Below are 14156 nucleotides of genomic sequence, written 5' to 3' on the forward strand. Positions count from 1 at the left end.
AATTTTTCCTCCGTTTTGCAAAGACGCTGCCTGGCGCATGTATTTTCTTGTGGTTTAAGTGTTTCAAAGCGTTAGAGGACAGAGATGGATCCCATTTGGGTGAATGCATGCTATCGGATGGCGTTCAGTGGCTTGCTCAGTCTGTGGTTCTGAGAACCCAAGAACCTTCTTCACACCTGACACAACCTGAGTCACAGCTGATCAGAGGAGTTAGACCCGTGGGAGCGACTCTTCTCAGGAGCATGTCTCCCTCTCCTGGTCATTCTGTAGTACTACAAGAAACGAGACCAAGAACAGGGACTATGAAGCCTGGCTGTCCTAGAACTCACTATGTAGACCAGGCTGGCCTCAAACTCAAGAGAGCTGGGACTAAAGGTATACACCACCAAGACTGGCTAAGGATGGGCCTCCTCGTTTCGAGTTCTGAGTGTTTTAAAAACAATCCCCATTCTAAACATACCTCTTTCTGCATCGAAAACTGGTTACAGCCAGAGGGCCATGCTTTTCTGATTGGGTCAGTACTATTTTAAAAAGTCGTCTGCATTTTTTTGAGACCATGTAGGAAGGCTTAATTGGCACAGCCCAGACTCTTATTTCTCCTAGGAAGAAGGAAACCTCCTGCATGAAAATCTTGCCCTAAGCATTCCTGCATCCATTTCCTTGCTCAGCGGTCCTCGCTCAGCCCTCTTCTATGCTTAGCTCATCCCTGGCTACACGTTAGAATTCCCTGAACAGCAAAACACAGATGCCCAGACTCTGCCGCTAAACAACCCTAAACTGGTCTTGACTAGGCACAGGTGATTTTAAAGCTAATGTGGTGGTTAGAATGTGCCACTAGGGTAGAGAGCCACCCAGCAACCATGCCCAAATACAGCCCATGTGCTGGCGCTCTTGTGGACATGTTGAGCATTCGGGGGTGAAGATGTAACTTGGCCACATGGATTCTTTGCTCCTGCCATGGTCCCCCTTAACTCCTCAGAGTAAATATTGAGTCTCAGAATTAATGTTTATCCACAGACATCGCTGCCCTCTTTTCTCAATGGGAAAGGCTTCTCTTTTTTTGTTATTCAATGAAAATTTTACAGTCAGAACTTGGGATGAAGACAAAAAGGCATGTTTTCCTGATTGGAATGAAATTTAAAATTCAAGGCCTCATAATGTATAAGATGGCAGTCCTTCCAAGATGCCCACAGCCCAGTCCCCAGAACCTACACACACTTAACCTTGCATAGCGCCTTAGCTTCTTTTTTCTGTTGCTGTGATAAAATAACCTGACAAAGAAAACTTAGGGGGGCTGGAGAGATGGCTCAGTGGTTAAGAGCACTGACTGCTCTTCCAAAGGTCCTGAGTTCAATCCCTAGCAACCACATGGTGGCTCACAACCACCTGTAATGAGATCTGGTGCCCTCTTCTGGCCTGCAGGGACACATGCAGGCAGAATACTGTATACATAATAAATAAATCTGAAAGAAAGAAAGAAAGAAAGAAAGAAAGAAAGAAAGAAAGAAAGAAAAGAAAACTTAGGGGATGAAAGGCTTACTTTGGCTCACAGTTCAGAGTACAGTCCATCTTTGCCGGGAAGCCATGACAGCAGGGGCTGGAGACGGCTGGTTGGAGACGACAGCTGGTTGGAGTGCATCCATGGTCAGGAAACGAGAACAGCAAACGCCTGCTTCTGCTCAGTCCCCTGTCTCTACACAAGCCAAGCTCACAGTCAGGGAATGCTGCCACCCACAGTGGATCTTCTTACCTCAGTTAATTAATCAAGATAGTCCTCTCCAAGCACATCCAGGGGCCTAGATTCTGTCTAGACACCATCACTCACAGGAAAGGGGCTTTGCAAGAGTGATTGTCCAGAGGTCTGGAGATGTGGAGGTCATCTAGATTATCTAAGTATGACCTCCTGACCTGTAAAATGACTAATGCAATTGCTTAAACAATTAGATTTGTGGCAGTTTGTCACCATGACAATAGGTAACCGAGGCACAGCCCCTTCTTATACAGACCCCTCCAAGCCCACATGACTATGTGTTTGGTTTAAGTTAATATCTCAGCTCCCATTGATTAAGATTGCTACTTTCTCTTCAGACTTCCAAAGCAATTCTTCCCAGGGGAATCAGCACCGGGTGGGTCCAGACATTCTGAGGATCAACTAAGCAAGAACATGGTAGGAGACTCTTCAGTTTGCTTTTAGTTAAGATGTGATCTTGTGATTTATGGTCACTTCCAGTAAGTATCAAAATATTGCTAGGATGTAAAAATACATCCATGAAGACACTCTGAGTCCACAGAGTCAAGTACCCAGAGGCAGGATGGGGAGGAGTCGTAAGACACATGCAATTTACAGTCCATTTCCTTAATCTCATCAGAGGAAGGAAAAAAAAACCTGTCTTCACCATCCCTAAGTTCTTCCTATTGAACAGAAGCCATAATTTATGAAGAAGAGAAGATAAATTAGAATATAAGCAATCAACAAACTCTCAGGTTATTTGATGAGCCAACAACTAGGGAAGAATAAATTATATGAATATAATTACCATTTAAATTACCCAATGATTTGACACAGTGCAGGGGCATACATGAAGATATTATGAACTCAGTCACTGACAAATTGACTAATGTATCACCAATATAAAGAATATTTATGATTAGTCACTGCACAAGTAAATGTAAAATATCCTAAGATGATTTTCAGCGCTGGGGATTGCTGAACTCAGCCTGCCCTGGTATCTTAGAATGTGTGTGTGTGTGTGTGTGTGTGTGTGTGTGTGTGTGTGTGTGTGTGTGTACACGCATGTGCATGCAGATACTTATGTGTCTGTGGGTACATGTATGTATGTGCTCTTGCACATAGAGGTCAGAGGTCAGCCTCAGGTGTCATACCTCAAGAGCCAACCATCTTGTTTTTGAGACAGGATTGCTTACTGTGTCCTGGGCTCTCTAGGTTGGCCAGCCAGGGTACCCCTGGGTTCCCACTGTCTCCCACTCCCCGGAACTGGGATTACAACATATGGCCCCATGCTTGGTGTTTCATGTGGGTTCTGAGATTGACTTCTGGTCCTCATGCCATGCAAGTCCCCTACCGGCTGAGCTCTCTGCAGCCTTATAATCCCCAAGGGAAGGAAATGTGAGATTCCCTCAAGCCAGGCTGTAATCCAAAACATTTACTTGACACGGCCAGGAAAAAACAGACTGGATCCCTGAAGCGATGACACCTTCCAGGGTCGTTGGTGGGGTTAAGTGTTTACAAGTCCCCCTGTAAGACCGGAGTTGATAAAACGTGAAAGAATGTTCCAGTAAACGGTTGTATCGTCACTTTTCAGGTTTGGCTGTACACGGGTCATGGTAAGTCAAGTGTAAGCACTCAATCCGAATAATAAACAACCCGTCGGGAGTCCTATCTTAGAGTAGGAGGGTCAGCCATTATTTGCTAAGGTGTGGGTTTGGGTTTTAAACGTCTCTTCCGCAGCCAGAAACTAATAAATTAATGCCCGTGGCACTTAATAAATTTGCTTTTGCCTTCGAAATTTCTACTTAGTGGCGGGGGTGGACGTGCACTTAGAAAAAGAGGTGGAAGTGGGAGATGCTGGCGCCAGAGCTCAAACTGTCAAAACCTCTCTCTGCGCAGCAGCAGCAGCAGCAGCCTACTTGGTGGAGGCCGAGCCGCCGTGCGAGCCTCCCGCCTGCAGGGGGCGCGCTGCCAAGTGGTGCCAGGCCGCTCTGCCCCGCTCTGGCTGTCCACGCCCCGCCCGCCGCCGCTGCAGAGGAGGAGCTGCTGCTGCTGTCGCCGTGGCCTCGGGCTCAGGTACCGGGGCCGGGGACCGTGGGCAGCCGCTGGGCGGGAGCCGGCGACACCTGCCTTGCGGGCCCTGACGGCCGTGGGGACGGGCGCGGGTCCGAGCGGCTCCCCCACGGGCGGTGCTGGCGGGAGGGCGCGGGCCAGGCCGGGGAGGCTGCGCGGAGCACGCGCGCGGGTATTCGGGAGTCCCCGGTGTCCCGTCCGGCGAGGCTCGGGTGCAGAGCAGAGTTAGGAAGAGGTGGAGTCCTTGGCGGGTCACAGAGGAGTGCACAGTCCAGTCCGGGCGTGCGTGGGAGCAGTGCACACTCACTGCCCGGGGGGCCCTCGGTAAGACAGGGTTTGCACCCTTGCTGCTCAGGCCTCAGGTGATCGCGGACTCGCACACTTGACACGCGTCGTTAAAAAGCCGATCGTTTCTCTCCCGATTCCCCATCAAGTGCGCTGGGGAAAAGGCATGTATTCATTCTTTACTGTGTTCCACAGAATTTAGAATTGGCCGCAGACTGTAGTGATAGGCAGGTACCACTGAAGAATGACACTCCTCACTCTTCGGGACGCAGCACTGGTATCTAGGCCCTTCCTAAGGTGCTATCAGTGGCGTGATGGTGTTCGCGTTACAGTAACAGCTGGCCGTCTACTGTCAGGTATCGCACCCAGTGATGCACCTTTTTAACATCTTTGCAACAAACCTAACAAGTACCGTCTCTCATTTGCAGATAAGGAACCTGAGGAACAGAGTCTAAATTAACTTGTCTAAGTCCAGACAGTTGACAGAGAGTTAAATGGGGTCCGAGACTCCCAAGATCCCACTCCTGCATCCCATTTCTGTTAACTTCCAAACATAGTGTTCCTTGGGAGTTTTGTTTGTTGATGCACTTTGTAGCCTGAAATGATTTCTTTAAGACTTGAAGTGTGTGACAGTATGGAAGAGCCTGTACCACTGTCCCTTTAATTTAAAGGGACTTTAATGGGAAAACAAGTTTGCCCTTTAAACTTGTAGTGAAAATAAAGTTAAATGTCCTGGGTTCTCCTGCTTAGTACAGTTTGATTTGAAGTAGAAGCTCGTCTGTGTTCGTTCACACACATTAGTTGTGTGTTCGTTAATTGTATTTTCACAATGAGTTTCACCTTGCACGTGTAGCATTATGCCAAACAAAGTTTTTTTTTTTCCTCCCACAGTAAGCTAATGTTTTACAGGACACCGGAAAGACGTGGGAGAGAAGCTGCCACCTGATGAGGCACATTCTGTAGAGCAAATTGAGTTACTGGCTGCAAGGTCAAGGATTTTCCATGTGAGACTGGAAATGGTTATTTCACAGCCCCAGAGACTGGGACTTGTACTGTCTTCTTAGTTAACTACTGCTGGGATAAAATACCCCGGCAGCCCACGGGAGAAGGCTCGTGACGCCGGGTGCAGGCTGTCACAGCGGAGAAGGGAAGGTGGCGGGCGTGAGGCGGCTGGTCTGTTACAGCCATGGTCAAGAGCAGAGGGCAGCGAGTGAATGCATGCTGGTGCCCAGCTCTCTTTCCTTTCCGTTCTGTCTGAGGCCCAGCTCTGGAAATGGTGCCACCCACATCCCAATTGACCCAACTGAGGAAACCCCTCATAGGTGTGTTCAGAGGCCTACCTAATCTGGACACTCTCTCACTGAGACCCGCACCCCCCCCCCCCCCAGGGCTTCCTTCATGTGTTAACTTGAGCACTAAAGCTGACCACCACCGTCCCGACCCACTTAGCAGTACCAGGTTCAAGAGTGCATTGTCAAGGTTCATGTAGCACACATACAACCTGTCTTTTGTGCTGGGGCAATTCCAAGAACCAGGGACATAATGTAACCTAAGTCCTTGATCTAATGGAGCTAACATTCCCTTGGAGAAAGATGGGCTAGTAAAATAATTGGTTTAAAAATGGAAGTATATCCAGTTAGATGGTAACAGTTACTAAGAAGAGAAATAGAGGAGTGAGGGGCAGGAGCACTGGGAAAGGAACTCACGGTTTTACAGTTCGAAACCATGTGCGGACAGACTGGCGTGAGGTGGACAGCCCTCCACCTGGCGGGGAAGCACAGCGAACACAGAATCCAGAGAACTTCAGCCTGCTAGAAGACTAACAAGGAGTCTACCAGCTTTGAGCAGAGGAGCGGGGAAAGGAATGAATTGGAAGCCGCATGGATGCTAGGAAAGGCCGGCTTTATTCAGGAGGAGGGAGCCGGTCAGAGGGGTTTGAGCAGAAGAATGAGAGGGCCTGACTTTCGTGTTCAGGCTTGACTGTCAGAGCAGAGATGGAGTCAGACTAGTTAGGGGACCATAGTCAGTCATTATTCCTGGGCATACAATCCAAGACCCCTCCTCCATGGATGCCTGAAACCTTCAACAATACCAAGTCCTATACAGGGTTCCATTTTCCTTTATATACATGCCTATGATAAAGTTGTCAAAGTAGGCACAGTAGCACTAACAGTAATAAAATAAGACAATTAATAGCATTATGCTGCAATAAAAGTTGCCTGCATATGGCCTCTGCCTGTTTAAAAGTATACATTGTATTCACCATCTCCTGTGGGGTCTGAGGTGATAAAATGAAGCAAGGTGAGTGATAGAGGCATCACAACAGGGACCACAAGCATTGCTTGACCGACATTGTGGCGATTGGTCTGTACTAGTCCAGTTGGCAGATAAATGACCAGGGTGAGTCATGGCTAAGCTGGAGGAGAGCTGGATGGCTAAAGATTTCATCACACTATTCAGAATGGTGTGTGGTTTAGAACTTAGGAATTCCTTCTGGAATTTTCCATTTATGTTTTGGGCTACGCTTGACCGTGGGTTGTTGAAAGTAAAGAAAGATTTGTATAGTAAGCAGCAGTCACATGCTAGAAAAGGAGTTGCTGATAGATTGCGCGTGGAAATGAGAATGGGTGGCACACAAGGCAGAAATCAGGGTTAGTTTTAGCCGTACCCGAGATGCCTGTTCAAAGAGATTATTAAAAACTGGGGTTCAAGACAAAGGTTCTATTAGAAACAGAAATTTGGTAGTTTTCAGAACGGTGGTTTGTTGGCCAATTTTTACTCACTATGATAAAATTTCTGATACAAGTAAGTTGAAAGGAGAAAAGATATATTTATTTCCAGTTTAGAGACTTTAGTCCATCACCTCTGCTCTGTGGCTTCTAGAGCTGTTGTGAGACAGAACATCACAGAGGTGGGAGCAGGTGGCAAGGCCGCTCGTCTCATGGAGACAGGGAGCCAAGAGAAAGAGTCACATGCTCGCAGTGACTCATCTCCTCCAGCTGGACCCACACGCTGAAAACCTCCCAATCTCCCCAGCCAGCCCCATCGGCCGGGAAGCAAGCCTTCGTACTTGGGCCTTCATACTTGGGCCTTCGGTGGGAACACTTCATGTCCGAACTGTAACAGGAAAGTCACGAGACTGAGGCATCCAGACTAAGGAAATGAGACTCAAGCCGTGGAGCCCTCAGTGTTCAGTGATGGGCGTGGTTAAGAACATTAAAGGGGCTAGGGAGGAGACGCTTGGGGATATTTGAGGGGTGGGTAAGTGTAGAGGGCCCGGGGGAAGTGATCAGCTCTGTCACCCCACTGGTTTGACAAGCCAATGGATGGAGTTGAAAGAGGCAGATGATAAAAGGGTCTTAAGAACAAAGATGGGATGCTTGCCATCCAAGAAATGAAGAAGTGTTATAAACAGTTAAAGCGCTGTAGCATCCAGACACACGGACCCTGTAGACTTGAGCACAGTGGAGAGGGGACAGGTGCAAACAGTAATGTGTTAGGTGCTAGAGCCGGCTGCCTGTACAGTAGCTGTGGCCGCATCTGTCTGTCTGAAGTTTAGACATAGTGTACCTGGCTGTAGTAACTGTACCGTACAGCTCTCAGCCTTCTGATGTTCTGGGATTTTCTAAAATTGCTAAAGTCTTTCATCTGAACTATCGCTTTAGTAAGCTGGAGGAGCATTGATACCCAAAAGAAGGAGTAGACAGAATTAGAGCAGAGTCTACGAAATTGAAAGTGGGAGATCAGTAGCCAGGGACCCCAAAGCTGGCTCCTTGGAAAAATCAGGAGTCAGTAAATCTGTAGGCAGCTGAAGGAAAGGGGGGATGTTGCTAGAGTTTTCCTGCCTGGCCCACAGTCAGGACAAATCTCTGTCACCACAGTCCCACAGCCGCTCAGACCCAACCAAGTAAACACAGAGACTTATATTGCTTACAAACTGTATGGCCGTGGCAGGCTTCTTGCTAACTGTTCTTATAGCTTAAATTAATCCACTTCCACAAATCTATACCCTGCCCGTGGCTCATGGCTTACCAGCATCTTCACATGCTGCTTGTCCTGGTGGCGGCTGGCAGTGACTCCTTGTGCCTTCCTGTTCTTTCTTTTCTCCTCTCTGTTAGTCCCGCCTATACTTCCTGCCAAGCCACGGGCCAATCAGGTTTTATTTATTGACCAATCAGAGCAACTTGACATACAGACCATCCCACAGCACAGCCAAGTGCAGACCATCTCAAACACCTGCACTAATCACCCTCTATGCGGACCTGCTGGGTAAAGCCACGAGGAACCTGAGAACGGGCTCCCACAGGACATACAAAACATCCCACAGCAAGGGGGACACAGATTTCTATATGAATGAGGAGGCCTGGTGGCCCATGCTCGAAATCTCAGCACTTCGAGGGAAGAAGTAAGAGGATTGTGAGTTTGAGGTTGGGCTAACCTGGGCAACATAGAGAGATACTGTCTAAATATGTACATGAATGAAAGGCTAACCTGGGCAACATAGACACTGTCTAAATACATACATGAATGAAAGGTCATCATTACGGATCCCATGGCCGTTACATGAGAAAGAATCCTATACCGTGCCCACACATTTTATAATCTAGGTGAATGACAGCCAGAACCAGGCCCAGATGGATGCATGGGTGAGTTCTGCCAGACATTTAAGGAAGAAGTTGGCAGTTCTGAGAAGCCTCTCTAGGGCGAATACTTACCTCATTCTATGAGGCCACTGTTACCCTACCAAACCCTCAAGCACTTAGGAAGCTACAGGTGTATAGCTCAGGAGGGCGGTATAAAATCCTCCAGAAAGTATTAGCAAATGCAGTGATGAGTTTATAAAAAGGATTATACGGCAGCAGGAGGCCAGAGAGGAGAAGAAGCCGGGGTCATTGGGCGCTCGGCAGTGCAGCCTCCATTGGGGCTGGAAACAGCCTCTGACGAACCGAGCAGAGAGGAGCCGTCGGCCTGGTAAAGAGCATCTACAAACCCTTCCGCCGACCTTGGACTTGGGCAGATGTTGTCTCTGAGCAGTGCTTTTCATGCAGTGGACATCCCGCCTAGCTGCAGTAGAGCATAAGCAATATAACGTTCACGAAGGAAGAAGTGCTGTTCTATGATTATCGCTGCAGAAACTCTTAACAACTCCAGCAGTGATGCGTAACCTCAGCCAGGCTGGGATACGGACGGCCTCAGTACAGGAAAGCTCCAGGCCACCTTTAGAGGCTGCATCAGAGGCACAGTGTGGAAGGAGGGAGGAAGAAGATGGAGTTTATTCAGATGAGATTTTCTCCTGCCCTGGGAAAGATTCCATGAGATGAATGCAAAGGCTGGTAGGGAAAGAAGAGACTGGAGGACATTTGTAAAGGACACACACGACAAAGGATGACACCTAAGATGTAAAAATTCTCAACTGAATAATTAGACTTCAACCCAGTTTAAAATGGGCTAGCGGCTGCTGTGGTTCGTTCTCGTTGTTGTTCTGTTGTGTGTTTCCCACTGACTTACTTCATGTGTGTGTGTGTACCCATGGCACACATGTGGCGATCAAGACACCTTTAGGCAGCTGTTCCTCTCGTTCTGCCGAGTGTGTTTGGGGCTCGAACTCAGGCTGCCAGGTGTGACAGGAGTCCGTTTACCCGCCCCCCCCCCCCCCCCGACCGTCTGCATGGCCCTGCGATGAGGAGTTCTGTTTTTCATTTGAGACTGGGTCTCTGTATAGACCTGGCTGTTCTAGAACTGCCCTGTAGCCCAGGCTGGCCTCGAATTCACAGAGATCCCCCTGCCTCTGCCTCCTGAATCCTGGGATTGATTGATTGGTTGATTTTGGTTTTTCGAGACAGGGTTTCTCTGTGTAGCTTTGGCACCTTTCCTGGAACTCATGCTGTAGACTAGGCTGGCCTCGAACTCACGGAGATCCACCTGGCTCTGCCTCTCGAGTGCTGGGATTAAGGGTGTGCGCTATGACCACCCGGCTGAATCCTGGGGTTAAAGGCGTGATGGTTAGTGGTTTTATTTATTCATTTTATTTGTGAAATTATAATATGATTCCATCATTTCCCTCTTTTCTCCTTCCAAACCTTTACTGTTCTCTTCCAAGTTTGTATCTGTGCAGGTTGGCCTGAGGACATGTTTGAGGAAAATCTGACTAACTGAGGTGGGAGGACCTACCTATTGTGGGTGGCACCATTTTCTAGGCAGGTGATCCTCAACTGGGTAGAAGTGGAGAGAGCGAGCCAAGCCTGCATTGGTTCATTGCCCTCTGCTCATGGCTGTGGGTGCGTGTGACCAGCTGCTTCACGTTCCTGCTGCCCGGAATGGTGAGGCAGACAGACCTTCCTCCTGTAAGTTCTTCAGTCAGGGTTCCTCACAGCAACAGGGAAGGACACTAAGACAGAGACCTTAAACACTGTCCAAGAAGATACAGAAACAACCAATGGGTGTGGGAAACGACTCCAGCATGTGTCGTCAAGGGAATGCAACCTAGAGCGATGCTTACGTAAAATGCCTAAATCCGGAACATGAACGCGTGGGACGTTGTTGGTAAGAATGTGTATCAGCAGCCTGGGGTCATGGCGCTCGTTATTGTCCCACCCTGGTGGGAGGCAAGGCCGAGACAGGAGGAGCTTGGACTGCACAGGGGTTGAGGTTGACTTGAGCCACGCAGCAGAACGTCGCTCAGAGTGTAGCTGGACGTCTGAGAGTTTGAGTGCCGTGCCCAGCTCTGCACCACAAACAAAACAAAGCATACGTTTCCGGGGTTTTACTCCTCACTGACGGGAAAGGAACAGTGCAGTCCACACTGGAAGACAGTTGACGGTTCTTACCGAACTGACGATTTCTGCCACAAAAGCCAGAAGTGCTATTCTTTGGTAGGAGTCAAAACATGTCCACACGAAAACCTGTCCCGTGGTGTTTATAGCCCCTATGTTCAAACTTGAGCAAATGTGGAATCAAGCAAGATGTTTTTCAGTAAAGGAATGGATTGGCTGACTGATACATCTAGACAGTGCCCTGTCACTCAGCACTCAAAGGAACCAGCAACCAGGTGAGACAGAAGAAGATGCTGATGAGCATGTGCTGAGTCAAAGCAGGGTGAGGGCCATACTGACCGTCAGAGGCCAACCCTGAAGCTGACAGACAGGATGGTACTGACCGTCAGAGGCCAGCCCTGAAGCTGACAGACAGGACGGTACTGACCGTCAGAGGCCCTGAAGATGACAGGACCGTACTGACCGTCAGAGGCCCTGAAGCTGACGGACAGGACGGTACTGACCGTCAGAGGCCGGCCCTGAAGCTGGCTGAAGAGACTTAGCAACAGTTGTGCAGGCAGGTGTCCCCCTGTTTGGGGGTGGCCAGGGGAGCTAGAGCAGAGACTGAAGGATGTAAAAGAAATACTCATAAACCGAGGGAATGGGCGCTGGACGAGGAGAGGTTCTTGTGGGTGGTAGGAGGGCAGCAGAGATGGAGTGAGGCTGGAGGGACTCTGTGTGTGTGTGTGTGTGTGTGTGTGTGTGTGTGTGTGATGGCACAGACCTGAAGTCATCTGGTCAACCGTAATTAAAAACTAGAATCAGGCCAGTGTGGCTAGAACAGAAGCCTAGGGCATCTGTTTGAGTCTGCTGCCTTGAACCTGAAAGTGTGGCTCTAATGTGTCTTCATCTCTTCTTAGGCTTCTGTAGATGAAGATGCAGAACAGTTCTGATTTCAGATCATTTTCCAAAATCCAAACCTTGTGCATTCTGAGATACAATTTGTTCTATGTATTCAAAAATATGAGACGTATTACAGTATTTGAAGCCTGTGAAAGCCTTTTAAAGAACAATTTCATGTCACAATGATCTTTCCTGAACAGTGTGGTTCTTTTGAGTGCCAGAACAAAAGGTCAAAGTAGCAGCTGCTCAGACTCTTAAATAAAGAATTGTTAAGTGTTGTAGTATGTCACGACCCTGATGACAGGTCATACAGAGCATTTTAAAAGTGAGAACATTTACCATGTAACTGCCGGTCTCCTTAGCGTCCGTCAGTGTGAATGACTAAATACTGGGTTTAAGAGATTGTGAACAAGAACTAGAAGAAAACTCAGGTGTGTGTAATAACAGGGAGCTCTAACGGGTGGGTGGTGTCTGATTCCTCACTGGACAGGCATCGAGGCAGGGGACTGGATGCACTAGAGGACGCTTCCTGGGAGGCAGTGGGCCGATGAGACCCGCAGCCAGTGAGGCCTTCTCTGCTGTTGTCACAGTGGCTCGTGAGCTTTTTGAGCAGTCTAAAGATAGTTCCTGGGATGGGGGCTGAGAGAGCAGTCTGCTCTTCAAGAAGACCTAGTCCAGCTCTGAGCACCCAGGTCAGGCGACTCATGGCCTCCTGCAGCTCCGGTTCCAGGGACCCAGTGCCTTGGACCTCTGCACACATGTACCCCACCATGTGTGCACAATTCCTGGGGGCCACTTGCCGGCCTCTGTTCCCCTCTCTGAAAGACTCCCAGAGCTCTCTGGGAGACTGGGCCCGCCTGTCGTTTGCCGCCTTACTAGGAGAGACTGGGCCGGCTCTCAGTCAGAAGGAAATTGCTGCGCCTCCTTGCTTGTCACCTTGAGATGGTTGTTCTGCCTGAGAAACTCTGGACACTGCTGGTCCTGTTCTGCGAGGGTCTTGGCATTTCCCACTTCCCACCCCCCCAAGTGGTTCCTGAGTATCTTATTATTATCCCGTAATCTGAGCCTGGAAATACAGGAAGAAGAAGAAGTTGTTGTCCTTTCTTAAATCAGATTGTCGCACTCACTCCAGTCTTCACTACCTGGGTGTCAAAGGACGACCCCTCAGCGCTAAGAGAGAAAAGGACCAGTGTGCTGGTAAAGCCCGGGCACCCCTCCCATCCCAGAGGCTCCAGCTGTGACACATCCACCTCCTGTGTGGAGGCCCTTCTCCCACTGCGGGTCACTTAGCCATGTGCCCTCTCCAATGGCTCCTCAGCTTCTGCAGCTGTGTTAGGTTGTGCGACCCAGCGGAGGCCTCCGGCGGTGTCTCGACATTAGGGGCTCTAAGAGGAGCTGGATGTGAAGGGTCTGGAGGGTCTCCTGATGGAGTGGAAAAGCAGACATCAGTCTCACGCAGTCAGACGACCTCAGGGATGACTACCGGCCCTCCCTGAGGTTGTGTGGAGGAAGATGTTCTGGTCCCCTACACCCCCGGGTTTTTAGGATGGAGGCTTTGCATGAAGGAGAAGAAGCTGCCAGCACCTGTGCATATTCCAACTCTGGATTTTCACGTTCCCAAAAAGAGTTCTGTGTTACTGAAATGAGACAGACAAACCCGGAGGCTCTTCCCTGGCTTTATACTGTGCCAGATGTAAAGCTGAACTTGAAGACAGGTGGGTGGCATGCTGCAACCCCAGGACTCAGGAAGCAGAGGCAGGAGGATCCAGAGTCTGAGACAAGCCTGTGATACAAGGCAAGGTTGTCTGCAAAACTGAACTAAGCTGAGGACTAGTGGGCCCACAAGGTGGCGCTGTTGGGCCATGTGAGCAATGTGTTAACTGGGCTGTTGTCCACAGCCTGACCTCCCCGGACTTCAATGTCCTTTGCCATAGGAGTTTCAAACACCGCATAATTCCATAGTAAAGAGTCTAGAAAACAAAGGTATTAAGCTATCCAAACCAGCAACTACTATTTTTTGAAAATTTTATTTAGACTTGTTTAAATCTATTATTTTTTCTAAAAGTTGAGTTGTGACGATACTTTAGTCATTAAAGCAATAAATACTGTGAATATTGCCAGAACATATCAGACATCCCTGTTTAGTGTTTTTGGTTTTTTGTTGGAGGAGGAAAAATTTGGGTAAAGGTAAGAAATACTTAGGAACAGCAAGTCCAGGAATTCAGTCACTTCCTGTAAAGTAGAGGCTATTTCCAAAGATTTTGTAGTTGTTTTTCCACAAACGCTTACTGCTTACTTTGTGTTCAGTGACAAGGTTGCTTCCTGTGGAGCAGGGCCCCTGCAGCCCTCCTTTGTTCTGGGGTGAGGAGTCTGTTGGGAATGTGAGCAGTAGACTCAGACCCCTTGTACGGGCT

The 14156-nt window shown here is 48.8% G+C and overlaps 1 protein-coding gene across 2 annotated transcripts in view; it reads left to right on the top strand.

Moving 5' to 3' along the window:
* Window positions 1–3660: 3660 nt before the first annotated feature.
* Ankrd46 (ankyrin repeat domain 46) overlaps window positions 3661–14156 on the top strand; it is a 28605-nt gene continuing 18109 nt past the window's right edge. The window contains exon 1 of one of the 2 annotated variants that reach the window (XM_006982805.4): window positions 3661–3805. The gene's annotated coding sequence lies outside the window, so the exon portion shown is untranslated. Of the gene's footprint in view, window positions 3806–3916; window positions 4127–14156 lie in introns of those variants that run through there. The other variant, XM_076555890.1, reaches the window with a different exon arrangement.

Source organism: Peromyscus maniculatus, chromosome 20 (assembly GCF_049852395.1).
Source record: "Peromyscus maniculatus bairdii isolate BWxNUB_F1_BW_parent chromosome 20, HU_Pman_BW_mat_3.1, whole genome shotgun sequence".
NCBI lineage: Eukaryota > Metazoa > Chordata > Mammalia > Rodentia > Cricetidae > Peromyscus > Peromyscus maniculatus.